Source organism: Thalassophryne amazonica, chromosome 8 (genome assembly GCF_902500255.1).
Source record: "Thalassophryne amazonica chromosome 8, fThaAma1.1, whole genome shotgun sequence".
NCBI classification, from domain to species: domain Eukaryota; kingdom Metazoa; phylum Chordata; class Actinopteri; order Batrachoidiformes; family Batrachoididae; genus Thalassophryne; species Thalassophryne amazonica.
This window is the reverse complement of record NC_047110.1, coordinates 75279882-75304361: the sequence shown is the minus strand read 5'-3', so window position 1 is coordinate 75304361 and position 24480 is coordinate 75279882.

Genomic DNA, 24480 nt, shown 5'->3' with positions numbered 1-24480 from the left:
GTGTGTGTACATGTGCATTTGTGTTTTCTTTGTTTGAAATACTTTTTTAATCCCTTAGGGAATTTGTCTGTGTGTTGAACACATCCTGATTTCACTTGGAGCGGTGGGCAGCCACTGAGCAAGGTCTGGACACCAAGTCCAGAGCTTTACACACTGCTGGTCACTTTCTGTTTAAGTAGTAGAGATGGGACGACGAGTCGTAATAGTCGACTACAACTAGCTAGCATCAAACTAGTCAACTATTTTTTATTAGTGGACTAGTCGAAATCCATTTATTATGTTCATTTAACCTTTAAAAGAATAGACCTGCTGGTGCTGCCACTGCTCCCTTCAACCAGTGAAGAAAGTGTGCGATCCTTGGCAGGTGAATTAGTCAGCTCAAACAGGTAGTCTATGCCTAATAAATGAATACAGTTAATGTCTTCATGCTAATCCAGGATATATACTGTTGTTGTATTTTAACATTATGGACTTATTCATTGTTTTAAAGAATGTGTGTCAGATTGCAGATCTTTCATGCTACTATCTGTGCCCAAACCTACCCGCTGCACTGGGTAGGTTCTGGTGATTGTTGAACAAACCTGCATACAAATCACAATCTAAATAATGTCAAGGATAGGACTATTTAAAGACAGATGTATACACACACACACACAATGGACATGTGAGAGAGAGAGGGGGAACTTTAGAGATTGACCTGTCAGTTTAGACTTTTGCTCTATCATGCTAATAAACTGCTTACGTGCGTATCTGCTCTGCGCCCTCCACAGTATGAAGAGGAGGGTCTACATGATTCCAAAGTCATCCCAAGTTTACAAAAGCAGGTTGTTTCTCCCCTAAAAAGCCACAGTTTATGTTGCTCAACGTGATCCCAGCTCAGCATTTTATTGAGTTTTCTGTCAGCCTTGCAAAATAAACAATTTGTAATGCCCCCTTCTTCCACCCCCTCTCCCTCGTTCTGTCTCTTTCTCACTCTGTCACTGTTGCTCATTCGCAGGTTGATAGGAGGCATCAGAAGGGATGAGTAAGATCCATTTGAGACAAGCGTGTGAGAGACACAGCATGATATTGGTGTGGAGGGACGGCTCTTTTGGAGCCTGTCTTCGATCATATCCACCGGCCGAACACAACAGATGATGTAGGAGAAAGGTTAAGTCGGGTAAACTCCAGGGAGCGGAGTGCCACTGTGGAGGCGGGGCTACGCTTGAAGGAGTACCCTCGGGGACGAAGGGGTCATCGGGCCGAGTGTGAGCTGGCTCTCCTGTCCGTCGCCCCCAACCCAGCCCACACACTCATGTACGCACGTGCACACGTACACACACACACCTCTTACTCTAGCCGTCATACTGACTCCATCTGTACTGGCAAGCTGCATGCATACAATCTGACTGACTGCTCTTTTTTTTTTGTAAGTGTGTGTCTGTGTGTGCATAGTCGTGCATGTGTACATCGGAGGGGTAAGTCTGTGTTGGTCGTGTCTGAAGGGTCTGATTTTTGTGGCAGTGCTGTCAGATCTCAGTTCCTTCCATGCCAGATCAATGCCAGCACCAAGCAAGTGGCAGCGCCTGATGAGAGCCACCCGCCCTTCTGACGCATGCCCGCTAAGACGGGGAATATGTTCATCCAAAGTGCAAGCTGGTAGCAACAGAATGATGCACACGCGGAGTGGCACTGCAGTGGGAAATCAGAACTCAGTGCAAAGTATTGTTTTATTTAGGGAGAGGTAGGCTGGAGGATAGGGTGGCATGCTTGTGATAAGAAGCTCCTCAGTTCAATTCCCATCAGACAGGCAAAGCACTAAAGTACGCTTGACTTCAATCTTTAAAACTGCTTACAGTAGCATGCTAAAATCGGTATGTGAGTGAATGTGAAGCATCACATGTAAAGTGTTTGTCACATCTGTATTAGATTGAATAAGGTGCTCTTAAAATGCAGTCCTCTTATTTTACTTTTTAAATTAAAGGTATGTATTTATTTACTCTATATTATACACACTTGATTTTTCTTTACAGACTTCTGCCAAGGAAGTTGTGTTTTCTCCTCTGTCTGCATACGGTCAGATAAGCTACACATGAGGGTGACAAGTATTTGGTGCTTGTTGCTTGATGGTGAGTTCCTGGGTGTGGTCAGCTCGTGGTTATTTGGCATTGTGCATAATGTTTAATGATAAAGGACAGGGAAACCCGACACAGTCACCATGAGTTTTTCCTCTGTACTTGACTGCTTAATCGAACCAAAGTTCGACTAATTTATTTCAGTACAACCCCAATTCCAGTGAAGTTGGAATATTGTTTAAAATGTAAATAAAAACAGAATTCAATGATTTGCAAATCATCTTCAACCTATATTCAATTGAATACACCACAAAGACAAGATATTTAATGTTCAGACCGATAGACTTTATTGTTTTTTGTGCAAACACAGTGAGGAAAATAAGTATTTGAACACCCTGCAGTTTTGCAAGTTCTCCCACTTAGAAATCATGGAGGGGTCTGAAATTTTCATCTTAGGTGCATGTCCACTGTGAGAGACATAATCTAAAAAAAAAAAAAAATATCCAGAAATCACAATGTATGATTTTTTTTTTTAAATTTATTTGTATGTTACGGCTGCAAATAAGTATTTGAACACCTACCAACCAGCAAGAATTCTGGCTCACACAGACCTGTTAATTTTTCTTTAAGAAGCCCTCTTATTCTGCACGCTTTACCTGTATTAATTGCACCTGTTTGAACTTGTTACCTGTATAAAAGACACCTGTTCACACACTCAATCAATCACACTCCCACCTGTCCACCATAGCCAAGACCAAAGAGGTGTCTAAGGACACCAGGGACAAAACTGTAGACCTGCACAAAGCTGGGATGGACTACAGGACAACAGGCAAGCAGCTTGGTAGAAGACAACAACTGTTCTGATTATTTATTAGAAAGTGGAAGAAACACAAGATGACTGTCAATCTCCCTCGGTCTGGGATTCCATGCAAGATCTCACTTTGTGGGGTAAGGATGATTCTGAGAAAGCTCAGAACTACACAGGAGGACCTGGTCAATGACCTGAAGAGAGCTGGGACCACAGTCACAAAGATTACATTAGTAACACATGATGCTGTCATGGTTTAAAATCTTGCAGGGCAGCAAGGTCCCCCTGTTCAAACCAGCACATGTCCAGGCCCGTTTGAAGTTAGTAAGTGACCATCTGGATGATCCAGAGGAGGCATGGGAGAAGGTCATGTGGTCAGATGAGACCAGAATAGAGCTTTTTGGAAACAACTCCACTTACCATGTTTAGAGGATGAGCACAACCCCAAGAAAACCATCCCAACCGTGAAGCATGGAGGTGGAAACATCATACTCTGGGGCTGCTCTTCTGCAAAGGGGACAGGACGACTGCACCGTATTGAAGAGGAGGATGGATGGGGTCATGTATTGTGAGATTTTGGCAAAGAACCTCCTTCCCTCAGTAAGAGCATTGAAGATGGGTCATGGCTGGGTCTTCCAGCATGACAATGACCCCAAACACACAGCCAGGGCAACTAAGGAGGGGCTCCATAAGAAGCATTTCAAGGTCCTGGAGTGGCCTGAACTCCAGACCTGAACTCAATAGAAAATCTTTGGAGGGAGCTGAAACTCCAAACCTGAAAGATTTGGAGAAGATCTGTATGGAGGAGTGGACCAAAATCCCTGCTGCAGTGTGTGCAAACCTGGTGAAAAACTACAGGAAATGTTTTGACCTCTGTGATTGCAAAAAAAAAAAAAAAAGGCTACTGTACCAAATATTAACACTGATTTTCACAGGTGTTCAAATACTTATTTGCAGCAGTAACATACAAATAAATTATTAAAAAAATCATACATTGTGATTTCCTGATTTTTTTTTTTTAGATTATGTCTCTCACAGTGGACATGCACCTAAGATGAAAATTTCAGACCCCTCCATGATTTCTAAGTGGGAGAACTTGCAAAATCGCAGGGTGTTCAAATACTTATTTTCCTCACTGTATTTGCTCATTTTGAAATGGATGCCTGGAACATGTTTCAAAAAGCTGGGACAGTGGTATATTTTCCACTGTGTTACATCACCTATCAATGTTGCGCACTTGTGGCGTAAATTTACGGCGTAAACTTGAAATACACCAAAGTTGCCGTGACATGTATCAAGCAGTGCGCACCTGCCCATTTCTGGTGTACGCCTGATGTGATCTTGATAAATGCGGCGGGTGAAAACGACCGTAATTATAATAAACACGCCCATAAATATTCAGACTCCGCTTCAGACACACCCTTGTTTTACGACATGGAAGCCAGGAACACGGCAATGAAAAAGAACTCCACCAATCACGACGCGTGCCAATAGAACACCGAAAGTGGCCGTCGTATCAATTGTTTTGTAGTATATAATCAATAAAGTGTTACAGTGGTCCCTCGTTTATCGCGGGAGTTACGTTCTACAAAATAGCCCGTAATACGCGAAACTGCGACGTAGGCAGCGTTATTTTTTTACAATTATTATAGACGTTTCAAAGCTGCAAAACCCCTGTAAACCCACATTATACACTTTCACAATCAGGCATGAACATTTTCTCACTTTTCTCTCGTGTGTAAACACTCTCAAAGTTCAAACCTTAGTAGGAAAATAAAACCAAACTGTTTTCAGGCCCAAACATTTGTTTGAGAAATAAAAATAGAACGTTTTCCTATAAATAATTATGATGGCATTTAGAACTAACAAATTAATTTTAACGATCAACGAATGAGGTCGGACACATAAGAAATTATTAATAGTGACTGACCAGTATTCCACAGATCGGGCCTGCATCCTGGCGCCGCGCCTTTTCCACTCACATCTCGCTGCAGCCGGTGCTGTTTCCGTGTGAGAAACACAGTTATGAGTAGGCCTAGTTGTTGGCGCTCTTTCTTCGTCTGGGCGAGAGGATTCTTATAAACAGACACGCAGAACACAGAACACTGTAAAAAAAAATTAATAGCATGCAAAATTGGACTAAATACTCTGCGGGACTGCAAGGCCGCGTTATAGCGAGGGACCACTGTATTCTCTTTTCACATGTCAATAATAATTGACATGTGGATATTTGCTCGCTCAATTAATAAGACGCCTAATTTGTCAGATTTCTTTATTTTTAAAATGTACCTCTTTATTTATTGTATTGTGACAAACGAATGGAGACGACAAAACCTGATTGCAGCACGGGCGAATTAAGGGAATGACATCAGTACAGTTGTAATTATCAATTTCATAGTCTAAAACGATCACACCACATAAAGTTAAGCTCAGCGCTGCTCTGGCTCCAGGCTTGACGTCTGGAGAAAAAGGCGAGCAGCGCTTTCCTTCCTGTCAGCGCTGTAGCCACGGAACGTGCTCCATAACAATCCCGCAACAGCGGGATTTGTATTGATTATCATGTAGTATAATCAGGAAAGTGTTATTTATGTAACATATGCATTGATTTGTATAATGGCACTGTTTATCATGTTGATCATCTTCATATCTATGTGGATTCCAGAGCTGGTTCATTTTGGTGTATAATTTACGCCACCTCTCGACCTGGTGTATATTTTCAGCACAGCGTATGCCAACAACCACATTGATAAATGCCAAGTAGCACAGCCGTTTTGGCGTACACCCCATATACGCTCAAATATCGCCGTACGCAACATTGATACATGAGGCCCAATAAGCGTTTGGGAACTGAGGACACTAATTGTTGAAGCTTTTTGTAGGTGGAATTCTTTCCCATTCTTGCTTGATGTATGACTTAAGTTGTTCAACAGACCGGGGTCTCCATTGTCGTATTCTGCACTTCATAATGCACCACACTGTTGTTTTTGTGCAAATATTTGCTCATTTTGAAATGGATGCCTGCAACATGTTTCAAAAAAGCTGGGACAGTGGTATGTTTACCACTGTGTTATGTACGACTTCAGTTGTTCTACAGTCCGGGGTCTCCATTGTCGTATTTTGCACTTCATAATGCACCACACATTTTCAATGGGTGACAGGTCTGGACTGAAGGCAGGCCAGTCTAGTACCTGCACTCTTTTACTACAAAGCCACGCTGTTGTAGCTTGCAGAATGTGGCTTGGCATCGTCTTGCTGAAATAAGCAGGGACGTCCCTGAAAAAGACGTTGCTTGGATGGCAGCATGTGTTGCTCCAAAACCTGGATGTACCTTTCAGCATTGATGGTGCCATCACAGATGTGTAAGTTATCCATGCCATGGGCACTAACACACCCCCATACCATCACAGATGCTGGCTTTTGAACTTTTCACTGGTAACAATCTGGATGGTCTTTTTCCTCTTTTGTCCAGAGGACACAACGTCCATGATTTCCAGAAACAACTTGAAATGTGAACTCATCAGACCACAGCACACTTTTCCACTTTGCATCTGTCCATTTCAAATGAGCTTGGGCCCAGAGAAGGCGGCGGCATTTCTGGATGTTGTTAATGTATGGCTTTCGCTTTGCATGTTAGAGATTTAACTTGCACTTGTAGATATAGCAACAAACTGTGTTAACTGACAATGGTTTTCTGAAGTATTCCTGAGCCCACGCTGTAAGATCCTTTACACAATGATGTCAGTTTTTAATGCAGTGCCACCTGAGGGATCGAAGGTCACGGGCATTCAATGTTGGTTTTCAGCCTTGCTGCTTACGTGTAGAAAGTTCTCCAGATTCTCTGATTATATTATGGACTGTAGATGATGGAATCCCTAAATTCCTTGCAACTGAACATTGACAAACATTGTTCTTAAAGGCCCGGTCCCATGGGCATTTAGGAAGATTTGCGTATGAATTGTGCACAAAATTGGTTTATATTCGCTAAACATCCGCAATATCCCTGAAACATGCTTGCATGAGTTGGCCGACATCCGCACATGTCCGCAGTTATCCGCAGAGGCACGTTTTTCCGTTGACAGGATTTTTGAGCTGCACAAAATTTTGGTTGCGGATGACATCCGCCTTACATACGCAATACATACTCAATACATACTCAATTTATGCACTGTATATCCACCGTTATCTGCTGATATCCGCAACTGATGGGGTATTGTGGCTTGGCAGCAGACTGGGACAGTGTGTAAAACAGATACGAGGGCTGTCCGTAAAGTATAGGTCCTTTTTATTTTTTTCAAAAACTATATGGATTTCATTCATATGTTTTTACGTCAGACATGCTTGAACCCTCGTGCGCATGCGTGAGTTTTTCCACGCCTGTCAGTGACGTCATTCGCCTTTGAGCACTCCTTGTGGGAGGAGTCGTCCAGCCCCTCGTCGGAATTCCTTTGTCTGAGAAGTTGCTGAGAGACTGGCGCTTTGTTTGATCAAAATTTTTTCTAAACCTGTGAGACACATCGAAGTGGACATGGTTCGAAAAGTTAAGCTGGTTTTCAGTGAAACTTTTAACGGCTGATGAGAGATTTTGAGGTGATACTGTCGGTTTAAGGACTTTTCACAGTGCGAGACGTCGTGCAGCGCTCTCAGGCGGCGTCATCAGCCTGTTTCAAGCTTTAAACCTCCACATTTCAGGCTCTATTGATCCAGGACGTCGTGAGAGAACAGAGAAGTTTCAGAAGAAGTCGGTTTCAGCGTTTTATCCGGATATTTCACTGTTAAAGGAGATTTTTTTAATGAAAGACGTGCGGGCGGATTGCAGCGTCGGCTCGCAGCCGCTGCGACACTCCGTCACAGGAAAAACACCTCTGCTGGAAGCCTTAAGGACAAGTTGGAACATCTCCAGCTGATAAACAATTTCTCATATACTCACTCCACTGAAAGCCATCAAAAGCCAACTGGATTTTAACAAATGGTTATCAACACGGAGGTGTTTTTCCTGTGCCGCCGCGCCGCGTCGGCTGCGTCCCGACGCGCGGACCCGTCCGCACGTCTTTCATTAAAAAAATCTCCTTTAACAGTGGAATATCCGGATAAAATGCTGAAACTGACTTCTTCTGAAACGTCTCTGTTCTCTCACGACGTCCTGGATCAATAGAGCCTGAAATGTGGAGGTTTTAAGCTTGAAACAGGCTGATGATGCCGCCTGAGAGCGCTGCGCGACGTCTCGCACCGTGAAAAGTCCTTAAAGCGACATAATCACCTCAAAATCTCTCATCAGCTGTTAAAATTTTCACTGAAAACCAGCTTAATTTTTCGAACCGTGTCCACTTCGATGTGTCTCACAGGTTTAGAAAAAATTTTGATCAAACAAAGCGCCAGTCTCTCAGCAACTTCTCAGACAAAGGAATTCCGATGAGGGGCTGGACGACTCCTCCCACAAGGAGTGCTCACAGGCGAATGACGTCACCGACAGGGGTGGAAAAACTCACGCATGCGCACGAGGGCCACAGAGTGGCCACGAATAAAGCGTTTGTATTACGTCTGCTTTGCATCTGATTTGTGGACAATTTGCAAATGCATAACAAACACTTCACGTAAACCCAAAGTACTATATAAACGTGGCAGAAATCGACATACTTGCCAGTCATTGCCAGTCCAGCTGTGGAGACGTACAGATTTAGTTAGAGATCCCCAAAAACATAGTGTGATAGTTGCTGCCATTCAACAACACACCAATCAACTTGTCCAAGTCCAGCAATTGCTCCAGAGGCTGTGGTGTTGGTGTGAATAGTGATGCCGAAAGGCCCAAGTGCGCTTCTTTTATGACCACAATGCAGATGCCTCGCATGTGCAATACAACCGCTGTTTCCGCAACACATGCGCAATGCATTCTCAATACATCTGTAATACTTCAGTGATAATTGGAATGTGTCCGATCCGTTACCTCATTACATGCGTTATACATCCGTGATTGTTCGTCATATATTCGTTATGCATATTAATATATTTGTAATTCATACTGAGAAATTTGTCATTTTGGCCAATTTTGTTGCGGACGACAACGAACGCCCGACATTTGTATACTCAATTCATTCACAATTAATCCTCTCCCCAGTGGGACCGGGCCTTAAGCTGTTGGACTATTTTTTCACACAGTTGTTCACAAAGTGGTGATCCTCACCCCATCTTTGCTTGTGAATGGCTGAGACTTTTGGGGATGCTCCTTTTATACCCAATCATGACACTCACAATTAGTGTCCTCAGTTCCCAAACGCTTATTGAGTGTTGTTAGAAGGAAAGGTGATGTAACACAGTGGTAAACATACCACTGTCCCAGCTTTTTTTGAAACGTTGCAGACATCCATTTCAAAATGAGCAAATATTTGCCAAAAACAATAAAGTTTATCAGTTTGAACATTAAATGTCTTGTCTTTGTGGTGTATTCAATTGAACATAAGCTGAAGAGGATTTGCAAATCATTGTATTCTGTTTTTATTTACATTTCACACAATGTCCCAACTTCAATGGAATTGGGGTTGTAAAACAGGTTTTATGGTGACATTCCTGTATCACTAGTTAGCATGCTAAGATCACCATATGTTGTAAACAGTGGTGGGCACACTTCCGATAACAGATAATTATCGACGATAATGTTTTCTTTATCGGATTATCTTTTTAGATAACTTTAAAAACCATTATCAGACCAATTATCTTCTGATTAATCTTTATCCGATAACTTTTAAATCGATAAACAAAATAAACAAAGCTTAACAGCTATAAGCATTTTTAAATTAGTTTAGCACTCACCTGTTAAAGTTTTGTAACAGACGCACAGCTATAACTTTTGCAAACAGAAGAGAGCCAATTACAGAAAAAGCATCTCAATTCTCTGCAGAGAAAGGAGAAATAGCCCAAAAGAAAAAAAAAAAAAACCAAACATTTCCTTTAACACCATACCGATATGCTGGTGATATCACCTAAGTCATCCAGAGGCATACATTTTTAACTTATGGTTCAAATTTTAACCAAAGTAAGTTTGGACAAGTTATTTAAAATTACTGTCATGTCTGAAGTTTTATTAAGTGAAAATATCAGATATATGTTTTAGTTTTAAAGTAATGTGCTAATTTTTAAGGTTTTGTGAGCACATCCTGTGATCCGCAATGCATTTTGGGTAGGATGATGTAATCTCAGTACATCACGACAGGACAAATGCATTTCAGACACTCTGTTCAGGCTCCACAGACAACAGCATTAAACTCTAGTGCCTAAAACTCTCTTGAATATATTCTCTGCATTTATAGATGTTGGTTTTATTTGCGTTTGTTAAATTCCACGCATTTTAAATGTAGCAGACAGGGAATACTGAATCTGGAATTTTGTTTTCAAGGCCTCTACTGTCATCTACTGGTCAATAGTGTTCACTAAGCGTGTGGGAACCAGTAGATAGCAGTGTTCTATTTATTTTGACCCCGGTTATGTCAGATGATTGTCAAATCAACTTTTTGGCTTTGCAAATGGCTTTTTTGTGTGCAATGAATGTATACATTATACAAGTTTCACTTTTTTAATGGAATTACAACCTTATTTCTTTTTCAAATTCTCCCATTTTTTGCATCCAGCCTTATTTCCTTTAGAAATTTCCTTGACAAATAATATCAGTCTATTAGGACGTCAGATTATGTGTTACACATATACATGTGTGTGTATATATTTTCCAACTTATTCCCATTGATGAAACTTTTCATTTTCTGCCTGAAAGCTTATTAGATGAGTGTGTTCAGGGCTCCGTTTGTTTACAAAATACACACACGTTACAGACCTTGAAATCCAACAGCAGGGATTGATATTATCCAAAGATTTATGAACATACAAATTAACGTGCTTACACTTTATCATGATTTTCTCCGTTGTGAGATATAAAAGTGTCTTATCGTATCGTTCGTATGTATATGCATTATAACGCAGTGCACGAGCGACGTTACGATATTCTTCAGAACGACAACATACGCAACATGCATCCAGCAGCATACACGTTGCTGTCATAGACAACTGCCTGTAAAGTTTTTTGGCAAGTTATAACTTTCTAAACAGCGTAATTTGTAATGAAAGCCGCTTCATTTGTGCGGCTCTTTCGGCGCCATGTTTGTTTTTTCAGAGACAGCAGTAAGCTCCTCCTACCCCTCCAAACGGAGGGATTTGTAGCCCTTCGCCTTCCCCTCCGCCTCGCTCCAAAAAGAGAGACTCAGCCAGTGTTTAGCAGAGGCACTTTTACCCAGAATCCTTTGTGATCTGTCTGTTTGTTACAAAACCTCAGAATTAGTGCATTATTCAACATCAAAAGATACGTGGTGTGTCCATAAAGTAACGCTCATTTAAATTTTTTTAAAAAACTATATGGATTTCATTCATATGTTTTTACATCAGACATGCTTGAACCCTCGTGCGCATGCGTGAGTTTTTCCACGCCTGTCGGTGACGTCGTTCACCTGTGAGCACGCCTTGTGGAAGGAGTGGTCCCGCCCCCTTGTTGGATTTTCATTGTCTGGAAATGGCGAAATGAAAAGGACTTTTTTTCCATCAGAATTTTTTCAGAACCTGTTAGAGACAGGCACCTGGAAACCATTCGAAAAATTTATCTGGCTTTCTGTGAAAATTTTACGGGCTTCACAGAGAATAAGGACTTTAACTACAGCTTTAAGGACCCCTTTAAGGACGGTTGGTGTGCCGCGCTCCGAGCTGCGATGTCGCGGCACAAACCACTGGATCATTTCTAAGCTGATGGCTCTGTGGATATGAGACCGTCGTGTGCTCTTTCTCTGGTTATCACAAGAGCTGGACATCAGCCATTTTCCGGCAGATTTTACTTTTAACGAGAGATTTTGTCATGGAAAGCTCCGCGGGGGCTTCGCGCGTCACGACCGATTCGCTGATGAAGCGAGACAAAGGAACACCTCCGTTTCGGAGTGTTAGAGGACAAGTTTGGACATACCTATCTCGGCTTTCAGTGCTTACCAGTCGAGTGAGTATAAGAGAACTTGTGGAGAGCTGGACATGTCCCAACTCTTGTGATAACCAGAGAAAGAGCACATGACGGTCTCGTATCCACAGAGCCATCAGCTTAGAAATGATCCAGTGGTTTGTGCCGCGACGTCGCAGCTCGGAGCGCGGCACACCAACCGTGGTGCACCGACCGTCCTTAAAAGGGTCCTTAAAGCTGTAGTTAAAGTCCTTATTCTCTGTGAAGCCTGTAAAATTTTCACAGAAAGACAGATAAATTTTTTGAATGGTTTCCAGGTGCCAGTCTCTAACAGCTTCTGAAAAAATTCTGATGGAAAAAAGTCCTTTTCATTCCGCCATTTCCAGACAATGAAAATCCGATGAGGGGGCGGGACCACTCCTTCCACAAGGTGTGCTAACAGGCGAATGACGTCACCGACAGGCGTGGAAAAACTCACGCATGCGCACGAGGGTTCAAGCATGTCTGACGTAAAAACATATGAATGAAATCCATATAGTTTTTGAAAAAATAAAAAGGACCGTTACTTTATGGACAGACCTCGTATTGTTATATTTTAACATTGTACAAATGACATAATTGACATTAATGGAGTTATTCTATCGGTATTAATGTTATTTATAATCAAAACCATAAGTCAGCATGACTTTATTTTTCAAGACCTCCGCCTGACCGGAGCATTGTAATTGATAGAGACCTGGCTTTATGGCTGCTCTCGGGGTGCCTCTGTGCTGGGAGCGTTGTAGGAAACAAGAGCTTCCAGCAGGGGCAGACTGTTAAAAGAAAAGTGTGGTCTCATTGTTGGAGTTTGTTGTTATTTTTTAGTATTATTATAAGCTATTAAATTTGTTTTATTAGTAGATGGGTCAGAGGTAATATTGGAATTTATCGGTTATCTGTAACTTCCGATACATTTTTGGGTGGTTTATTGTTTTATCTTTATCGAAGATAACTTTTCAGTTATCTGATTGTTATCGAAGTTAATTTTTTGGTTATCTGTGCCCACCACTGGTTGTAAATCACCTCTGAGGAACTTTCTGGTTACAGAAACAACATTTTTAGATGTAGAACTGTTTAGTACTCACTAATCTTTGCAAAATATGAAAAAATGTCAACTATATTAGATTTATACAGAAATACAGCTGTTGCAGAGTGTTCCACCATCTTGAATTATTTTGTAAAATGCCCACTCTGATTGAAAATGAGCAACAGCTCTTCGATTTATGGCTGTCACTTGTGGCTAATGTGACCAAAGGGTAAGAGTTATGAACATATTCCAACAGAATTTTGTGGAGGGCTGCCATCCTGTCCAGGGTCTACCCCGCCTCTCCCCATTGACCCTTAATTAGAGTAAGCAGGTATAGAAAATGGATGGATGGTGGTGTTCTAGTCAAATATTCAAATACTAATCAGGTATGTATCTGCAGCTTGGTGTGCAAAAGTTACTGGGCTCCAATTTCTTAAGTCATTTGTTTGTGTTGTGCTGTCAAATTCACAGGATACATTGTGTTTGTCAGAGTGCACAGTGCACATTCTGTTGTGTTGTTTAACATCTGTTACTGGTGTTTGTGAACCCTTGTTGGACAATGGAAGCTGGTCATTATTTTCCCTGACTTTCTTCTATTTCACCAGGGGTCACCAACCCTGGCTCTGGACATCACCTCCCATGCTCCACCCGGTACTAATTAGCTAAATCAGGTATGCTCAACCAATCAAGAGCTACTAAACACCAACCTTGACTAATCATCTGTGGTTGAAGCAGGTACAAATGCAATACATGTAGAATTGGTGACCCCTACTACTGTGGGTGAGTCTCATTGCAAAATTAGCCTCACATCCAAGCTGATGTTTTTGTTGGTTTGTTTGTTCTGGAAGAGGCACATGCTGTCTGATTAGTTTGAGTTCTTGTATGCCACACAAAGTGAAATGTCCTGCCCACATGCTTCTGGTTCCCTCCTATAAATCAACTGGAGCAGAAAATCCAAAATGGTACAAGCTGAAGTGCGTTTATTTCAAAAATTAATCAACAAGCAACATATATGGGTTTGCACATCTACAGACACTGCACTGACTGTAGCTGTTCATTCACTTGTGTTTTATTATGTGTCAAAGGTTTTAGCTTTCCAGCTTGGAAGCACCACCAAGAAGCTTAGGTCGCCAAACAGCGTCGCATTGCTTGGGTAGCAGCTATAATAAGGAAAAGCACCACCTAAATAGCATTTCAAAACATATGTTCATGTTTTCACAGCATTTTAAAGTGTCTACAACTACACCATGTTTGTGTGTGAGAGAGAGACAGTGAGTGGTGACCTACCTTGGATGGTCTTCTAGTTCCTGACTTTGAAAATCTGTAGATTCTGCACCAATTCATTGGTGAACTGAAGGTGAGCTTCAGGAGATTTCTACTTCCTAAACTGTTCGGATGTATAGGTATTACCACCACCAGTGGTGGGCACAGATAACCAAAAAATTAACTTCGATAACAGATAATCAGATAACTGAAAAGTTATCTTTGATAAAGATAAAACAATAAACCACCCAAAAATGTATCTGAAGTTAGAGATAACCGATAAATTCCAGTATTGTCTCTGGTACATTTGCAACTACTAATAAACTGAATTTAAGTTTTAACACCACAACTGCTTCTGGTAGCATCAAAAGCAACAACAAACCCAAACAATGAGCTGACACTTCTGTCTTTGAACATCTTGCCCCCTGCTGGAAGCTCTTGTTTACTACATAGCTTCCAGCACAGAGACAAGCTGAGAGCAGCTGCAAAGCCCAGCTCTCTACCCAATCACAACACTCCAGTCAGGCGGCGGTCTTGGAAAATAAAGCAGTGCTGACTTATGGTTTTGATTTATAAATAACATTAATACCGATAGAATAACTCCATTAATGTAAATTCTGTCATTTGTACAAAGTTAAACTATAACATATATCTTTTAATGTTGAATAATGCACTAATTCTGAGGTTTTTTAACAAACACAGACAGATCACAAAGGATTCTGTGTAAAATGTGCCTCTGCTAAACACTGATTGGTTCAGTCATTCATTATGTAAACCCACACGTTAATGTGACGTGTGTTGGTGTTTACAGATAAATGTGCTTTTGTAAATTATTCCATTTTTTTTATTTGCAAAAACAGGCATTTTTACGGAGCCCTGGAAGTGTCATTGCACAATGTTTTGCATGTGGAGAGAATGTGCGCTCATTTTATTATATTGTGCACATGTTTTATTATATTGTGCGCACGTTTTAAATTGTTGTGTGCACATTTTATTATATTGTGCACACGTTTTATTATATTGTAAAACGTGCACTCAATATTGTCTTGACACATAAATGTTGGCTATTCGCCCTATTGACATTTCAAATCCCGCAAAACCTCAGAGAGGTCGCCGCACTGCAAGATCTCAGTAACACTGAGAACTGCATTGAGATGCTCTGATCACGCTGCACTTTAACCGCTGCACACAGACAACACCATTAACATTGCAACATAAAACTATTTTTATATTGTGCCTAAAACTCTTGTGAATATATTCTCTGGGTTTATAGACGTTGTTATTGTGTTTATTTTATGTAAATAATGTCTCTCCATTATTTTCAATAGGAGCTGCTGTGAGCCACAATCGCTTCCTGATCATGTCGTTTTCGGGGAAAGTGAAGTTTGCTTTTTAAAGTCATGATTATTGTTCTTTACAACACTGTTTGTCCTCTTTGTTCCATACTAATATATATAATATGTCTGAAATTTGGTTTGCGTTTCTAAAATTCCACGCAGATTAAACGTAACAGACACGGATTATTTGTTATACTTGTTTTAGCAAGTTTTCAGGGTATCATGCATGCAGTCTCTTATTAACGTGATGAAAAGCATAAAAAAATACATTTTTGTAGTATAATATTAATTTATAACTGTCATCGTGTTGATTCTCTATATGTTGTTTGACTGCAGTAACTCTCTGGCACGCAAGGGATTATGGGATACATCAATAGGGCGAATGAACACTACTGGCCAGTAGGTGGCAGTAGAGACCTTGAAAACTTGCCAAAACAAAATTCCAGATAATCCGTGTCTGCTACATTTAAGATGCGTGGAATTTAATAAACGCAGACACAATAACAACGTCTATAAACCCAGAGAATATATTCACGAGAGTTTTAGGCACTAGAGTTTAGTTGTCCGTAGAGCCTGATCAGAGTGTTTCAAATGCATTTCTCATGTCGTGAACGTACTGAGATTACCCTATCCTACCCATAATGCACTGCTGGGCACAGCATATATCCACACTAAAACCTTAAAAATTAGCGCAGTACTTTAAAACTAAAACATATATCTGATATTTTCACTTTATAAAACTTCAGACATGACATTAATTTAAATAACTTGTCCGACATTAGTTTGGTTAAAAGTTGAACCATAAGTTAAAAATGTATGACTTGGGGGATATTGCCCACGTATCAGTATGGGGTTAAAAGAAATGAGTTTTTTGGGGGGAGAGGAGGGGGACCAGTTCTCCTTTGCCTGCAGAGGATAGAGCTGTTTCTTCTTAAAGCAGCTCTTCTCTGTTTTGCAGAGAAGAGCTGCTTTAGCTATGAAACATTTAACAGGTAGGTGCTCAAATTTGTAGCTGTTCAGCTTTATTTACCACGTTATCAGTCTAAAAATTATTGGACAACAATTTATCGCAAGATACTTAGTCCGATAATGGTTTTTAAAGTTATCTAAAAAGATAATCCGATGATGAAATCATTATCTTCGATAATTATCGGTTATCAGATTATCGGAACTGTGCACACCACTGACCACCACAAATGAGGTTTGAGAAATGTTGGGGATCATGAGCATCAATAGCTCTTAAAAATCAAGTGACCACTCTGTGATCGTCAGGACCAACTCCTCTAAATTTTTTTATTTTCTGTATATGGGATCTTGATCTCGATTTTCTTGTGGTTCATTTGTGGGTGTTTTTCCTGTATTTATTCTGAGTTTGTTTGTGAGTCTTCTTCCTTGTCACCTGTCATTGTCTGTCTTCCTTTTAGTCTTTCATGAATGAAACATAGTGGTGTGTGAAGCCTTATAATATTATCAAGCAGTGCACTATAAACATTTTGCATGAATACATCTATTGAATGAAGCAACCGGGACTCATTTGTTTTCCTTGTTTTATCGTTATGATGTGTTTTTATTCTTGTATTCTTTTATAGTTTTGTCTTTTTATTGTGTTTTTAAATTTTTAATTCAGTTTTTTCTGTTTTTATTATGCTGTGTGAAGCGCCTTGAGGCAATCTCATGGCGAATTGGCGCTATATAAATTGATAAATATGAATTTGAATTTTGAACTGGGAAAGCAAGTGACTGTAGCCATCATCAACAACTTGTTAAGTTCTACAAATAATTTATCAAGTGTCAGAATAATGATGTGAGACTGCTTCAGATATACTTTTATTCAAACTTTGACTAGATTGGAAATGCGGAACAAAAAAACCTTTTTGCTTCCACTCAAAACAAAGGAGGGGAAATTCCATTCATCATGTTAGTATCCATAAGAGGCAGTTGTAGAATGTTTTCTAGGGGAATTTACCGATATTTTTAAGGTGCATTATGTTCATTTTCATGGGGTGCATTGTCAATTTGTGAAACACATTTTCCAGGTGGTAGGTATATCTTGGTTTTTCCCTGGGGTATGTCCTTTGGATTTAAAAAAAAAATCCAAAGGACAAGTTTACCTTGGGGTATAATTGGTTTTGCTTTGGATTAAACATGGAATGGTGCATAAAATGTATAAACATTTTTACAGTTATAGATCTCTTCAGATAATTACAGGTTTCGTATATCAGCATTAAACAACTTGCATTCTACATGCTTGTCTTCAAGTTTAACATTTTATTACCTCCGCCAGCGAAGTTGGAGGTGTTTTTGCCTGTTTGTTTGTTTTGTGAACAGCCTGTAACCCACAATTTGTCATATATCCTTATGATTTTTTTTTACAGAGGATTTATATCCTGATATCACTCTCATATTTGAAAGTAAGGTGCAGACTGGCACTCAATATCGCTTGACAAAGTTTGATCCGGAACTGATCCAGATTCTGGATTTTCTGGAAATGTGAATTTAATATTGAAAAATCCATTTGGTGCACATTTTGCATTACATATCTCAATCAAAAGTGCCTCAATCACCCTCATTTTTCTGTTATGGATTTACCTACACCACCAAAATTGAATGGAGGTTCCATTTTTATGCCTGTTTTTTTTCTGTCTTCCAGATGTCAGTTGGAAACCGAGTGCCAAAAAGCAATGACATAATGTGCATAGCAGAGAAAACCAGTGTTCTGGGGAAATGATCTGAAACACAATTCAGAAACCAAAAAAGTAAAACAACAACAAAAACAACCTGACAACACCACAACAAACTAAATACATACTCCTGATCATATCTAATTTAGCTTATGAAAAGCCACTTCTAACAGGATTTTGACCTTGGTCCAAGGTAAAAATTTGTGGAATTGGAAACTAGTGGTGGTGGAGGTTTGCGCTCTCAGAGTGCGGTGCTCTAAGTGCAGTCCATTTACCATTTACCATTTTACATACTTTGCCATTGTTGTTTATGACTATTTCAGGTGACATAATGTTGTACTGTGTGATCTCATTGATACAAGATTTCAACATTGCATGGCTGTGTGGAATTTAGCGGTATTGGGCATTTGTGTAGTTCAGTGTACTTCAGCAAGTTCATATGACCGTCATCACATTGGAACAAAACGCATTTTGAATAAAGATTTCATTAAAATATAATATTATAAAAGAGAAGTTGATTAACAATGGACTGATTTGTCAGTTATATTTTGATGTTTATTTTCTATTCTAGTCTTCAATGGTATTAGTTTAACTAAGTCAGACCTGTTTACCCAGTAATTGTACTTTTAATACTAAGAAGTCTAAGTCTATGTTTTCATGATATGAGGCCAACATTATTATCAATAATAAGACCATGACAGTTATTTGAAAGTAATATATTATAAAATTGTGCATGGACCTTAATTTGGATTAGTTTAATGGTAGACTTAACAATAATAAATCAGTCGTATCAAATAGAGAAAACCTCATGTGGTTGAATTGACATTTGTTCTTTGCCTTGTCTCAGTTTTTATGTGTGTGGAATGGAGAGTTTTGTCTCATAAACATGATGTTGTTCCTAAATTTGATATTTAGCTGAATTAAGTCTGTTATTTTTTTGATCCTATCTTTGATATGATATGAAAAGAGTGCGATGGGGGAGCAAGTTGACAACAAAATCTTTTTAGGATTTTTCACTTCTGTCATTTCTGAACTCTGGATACAGGCCTGAACAACTCCTAAAAAGAATGAAATCAGTGCACCATCTTTCACACAGATGTGAGAGTCACAACAGAAAAAGGTGGATGATGTGGGGCATTTGATGTTATGACACTACATATTGTCTTCTTAAATCCTTAAATTCTTCATTCACTTTCACTTACAAAACACAATGGGCCCCATAGGCGAGTAATGAATAATCATTAGCAAAAGGTCTACAAATTATTGACGTAAAATAAGCAATGATTCTCTCTTTTTTCCCCCACAATTTATTGCCTTTAACAAGTAAGTTGCAATCCAATAAATGTCACCATGGCTTTCAGTTAATTAAAGGGAAAGATATTATACAGTAATGCAGGGTGGCGTTTATATCTCGATTTCCACAGACTGCAATTTACTGCTGAGCCTTTATTTGAAGGGACCCACAAATAATGGCTATTAAGCCGTCAGGGGACGGACAGGGGGATCACATTAATGAAATTAGATAAGGTGAAATAGTGATCTATACAACTGTTACTCTGGAGACACAAAAAAGCACAGCCATGTATGCATGCTTCACACTCAAGCGAGGCATTACCGCTACATGCTGTTTGATTTCATTTTTCTGCTTCCTTTTTCTTCCTTGACCTGCTTGGATTTGGGGTTTTTTTTTTTGTTCCCTCATTTCTTGCCTTCACTTTTTAGTCCGGGCGCCAACGGGAGCCCAGTTAGCTGCTCGACACGAAGGCCTGTCAGCTCATCAGGGAAAGTTTCCCTGTTTGTCCCGAGCACTGCAGGCAGCCGGTCTGTCCATCAGCCCTGCCAGCACGCGCACACGCGTGTCCACGTCTCCCCCGCTAACGGGGAGGTGTCACTCGGGGAGGCAGCTGCAGTCGCTGGTGTGACGGCTCTCCTCAAATCAGAGACCCTCGTCCCTGTCAACAGCAACCTGGCCCCGAGGCAACCACTGTCACACAGCGTGCACCCTCCTGAACATACACACAAACACACACTTGGAGGGGAGGAGGAGGCTGTGCTCTGTCTGGAGGACTGATTTCCACATAGGGGAGCAGGGTGATAATAGAGAAAAGGGGAGAAGTGAGGATAAAGGCAGGGGTGAGGGATGTGTGTTTCCCTTAGAACAACAGGCCCCATTTCCTTCCTGACAGAGAGGCCCAATTATTAGCTGTGACACTTTAGGGAAATCGGGCGAGAGGGTGATGGCGCAGATAGGCCGACTGATAATTGTGCGACAGACACCAAATTTAGGTAGAAATCCAACTGTATGATTCACCTCGCTTCCATCTGTCTGAAACATTCCACCGTTAAGACCAGAGAGGAGTATTTTGTACAGTGGCTGAGCAATTCTAAATTAAGAAAGCGCCTAAAGTGCAGAAAACAAAAGAAACACACACACACTCACATGCAAAACAAGTACATCAATTCTACAACAGGTAGTTGCATCCAAAAAATTCTTGCAAATTAAGAAAACGATTGCAAACACACAGAACACAAACAATTATGACCTGCAACAATACAGCAAAGGAACAGACATGTTACTTTGATAACATGTCTGGAAAATTCACACAATGCAAAAACAAACACTGCAAAATAACCACAACACAACATACATACAAACAAGAAAAAATAGGGGTTTATTCCTGAACACTGCACTGCAAATAAAATAATTTAGAACAAGTCCTATATTCGCCCTGAGGCCCAGTGTTGCCGATATTTACCCACAGAAATATTGAAAAAATTAGCAGATGAGAGTCTACGTCTCGCCCTGTACGTGTCACCAGTCCGATAACTTCCCAAGCCAAGGTTCATACCCATTTACAGGTTTGTGAAATGGGACAAAGCAGATAAAATGTCTTGTCCAAGGACACAAACAGGCAGCATGACCAGGAATCAAATCTTGAACTATATATTGGAAGCCCAATTCAAATAGAACAATAAAACATGAAAATCTAGCTATCTTAAAAGCAAAATCATTAACAACGTAAATCAATAAACTTACTAAGCTCTGCCGACCAGGTAGACATCAAGGAGTGTTGTAGCACTGATGGTTTTCATTTCTGCTGTGGAAACCAAAAGGAGTTAGTTACCTGTTCTTTGTACACATGTTAGCTTGTGTTATCATATTAAATTATGCCATGTGCTGTAGGCTACATTTGTGTGTGTGCTTTATGTTTGCAACAAGAGGCAACCTGCGGCCGTGCGAAAATGAGGCACATGGATAAGAAGAAAAAGTTGCTGTTCCATGACTGGCCACTTGAGGCTGGCTACAAAAGTGAGCCGGCTCTCATAGAAGCCCATGTTAAAATGTCCAACTTTAGAGGGGCACGAACATGTTTCCAGCATGGTTAAAAAAAAGAAAAAGGTTTTGGTTTCTATAGCAAGTTTCTGAATGACAACTGTATGGCTTTTTTTTTTCATAACTCCTTACTTTAAGACATTTTAAGCCATAAGGTTATGGATAATAAGAGCCATGGGCACTTTAAGTGACAGGTCAACCCGGTCTCATGTTTTTTTTTTGTGCCCCCGTCATGAAAAGTGCCCGATTTTCATGACATGTTTTTTATTTTGCTATTTCTAATCCTCCCATTGTCCTAGCTCTAACAGTAACCATAGCATAAGTGTCTCCCCAAGCCATAACTATAACCCTCCCCACACCCCCCATCACCCCACATTTCGTGCCCCCATCACGAAATTAATTTGAGCCCCCGTTACGAACAGTGCCTCATTTTCATGCCTCCATCATGAACCCATAGATTAATGTACTTTTCATAATGCGCCACAAACTGCCGTAAGACTGGGTTGGACAGGTACTATAATATGTACCGCTGAGCGGAGGGCAGCACTTCAGTAGCACAGGGGCCATGAGCTGTGGCTCCAAGCTGTTGTGAAAGATTGTGTCTATAGTTTCTGAGCATTTTATTACAAATATCTGTGACAGTATGTCTTGCAGGTGGCATGGTGTCTTAGTGGTTAACACTGTTGCCTCACAGTAAAAGGTTCTTGTTATCAGTTCCCACCTGATCTTTTCTCTGTGGAGTTTGCACATTGTCCAGGGTTTTGTGTGGGTTTGCTCCGGCTTCCTCCCACTTCCAAAGACATGCAGTGGGGTGAACTGGAAAATTTAAACTGACCACAGGGGAAAGTGTGAATTAGTTTTTTCTGTCTGTAGGTGTTGGCCCTGCAGTAGACTGCCGCCCAGTCCAGAGTGTACCCCTCCTTTCACCCAGTGATCGCTGGGATAGGTTCGAGTCCCCTTGACTATTAAGTGGCATAAGTGGGTATAGAAAATGAATGACTGAATGAATATGGCTTGTTGTGTGGTTCATTGTCCCAACAGATCATGTAAGTCACTGCTGTGCTCCAGTTGTTTCCATCCAGAGAAATTTTCTTATTTAATTTTGCATGCTCACAACATGAGCATTTTTCACAGCTATCAGCTTGATGGCATTAGGTCCTATTATGTAAACCACGATTACTGAGGAAATAAGCCAGTCAGAATTTCTAACGAGCAATCAGAAATTTCTGATGGCCACCAAAGGTGGACGAGGATTCAAAGATATGTGATTCACATCGTGCCTGGACTTCACCTGGATCTGCATTCCAGAACACAATGCAATAATTTCAGACTGATCCAGAATGGTCCCACTAATCAAGATGCTGCAATCTGATATTGAATTCACAAACTGAAACAAAATAGTGTCTTTCTGATCTTGGTTTTACATTGTGATGTTGTATGATGCCAGATCACTCCCAACATCCAACACTAACAGGGTCTTCGGAAAACAGGCGTTTTTGATCTTCAAATGGTAAGAAAATGAAAGAACAAAAAAGAGCTATTTTGTGTGAAAACCTCAGGAAGACCAAAAACAAAACTCCAAGGCACTCTGTGAAAATTAAATTAAAAAGGCTTTATTGTGGCATGGCTATATAATTAAAATACGCACCAACGCGTTTCGGCCCAGCATAGCCTTCTTCAGGATATCAGGGTCTTCCTTTGTCCAAGAGCCACATATTTAAATTTTGTCAAGATCCATCTAGTAGATTTGCGATGGTCTGTTGAAAATTTAAGAAATAATCCAGAATTGAGATCTTGATCCTGCTCCACTACAAAATTCAGTGGAGTCTTCCATGGCCTAATATGTATCTGTGCTGCAAATTTGGAGAATCCCTGAAGTAGTTTTGATGTAATCCTTCAAAGCCTACATAAAGTGTGATGATGATCCAGAAATCTTGATCCAGAATCCAGATCCGGATCACCCCCAAAATTTAATGGAATGTTCCATGACCTAATATCTATCTGTGGTGAAAATCTCATCAAAATTTGTGCAGTAGTTTTGACGTAATCCTGCTAACAAACAGACAGGCAAATAAATGCTGATGATTTTGTTACATCCTTGGCGGACGTAATAACCACACCTAGCAGCACTGAAAAAAAATGCTTTAATAAAACTCTCAAACCAAGATTCCATCACTGTAGCAGCATGGTGCCTAGTGGTTAGCACTGTTGCCTCACAGGAAGAACAAGAAGGTCATGGGATCGATTCCCACCTGTGGCCTTTCTGTGTGGAATTTGCATGTTCTCCCTGTGTTTGCTTGGGTTTCCTCCCATATTTTAAATGCAGGTTAGGTGAAATGGAAACTTTATAATTGTCCAGGTCTCCCTTGCAAAAGAGATCATGATCTCAATGGAACTAACCTGGATAAATAAAGGTTAAATTAATAAACTGAGTAACCAGCTAACAGGCTCCAAAAAAACGAACAAAAACGCCTGGTAACATCGCCTGTGTCCTCGTGATGTCTTTAAATGAAAGGCTGAGCCTGTGTTTGTGCTGGTAGCAAACACAAGAGGCCCTCTGTGTCAGTGGACAAGCTGCCGATATCTCAGTCATGTGACAGTGACTTTCTGTCTGTATGTCAGACGGCAGCTGAAGGCTCGTCGATACAAGGCCGCACTCGCATCCTTCCCCGTCCCCTCAAACACAAATTCCCACAGTCATGTCTCATGACAGAGGTGGATTTGGTCTCCGGGGAGTGTCTGCGCCACAATATCGTGAAAATTTACATCGTGTTCACTTAGTGAGGTGAAACTGAAAATGTAGTCACCTGATTATCTTTTTCACCTGTGTAGATGCCTTCAACACAGAAAACTACTAAAATCTAAAACTGAAATAAGAAATCATCTTTCTGTACGTTTCTTGTGTGGAGTGTTGGAGCTACAGTTCTGCTCTGGCACAGTTCAAGGGCCTGTTTTTGAAT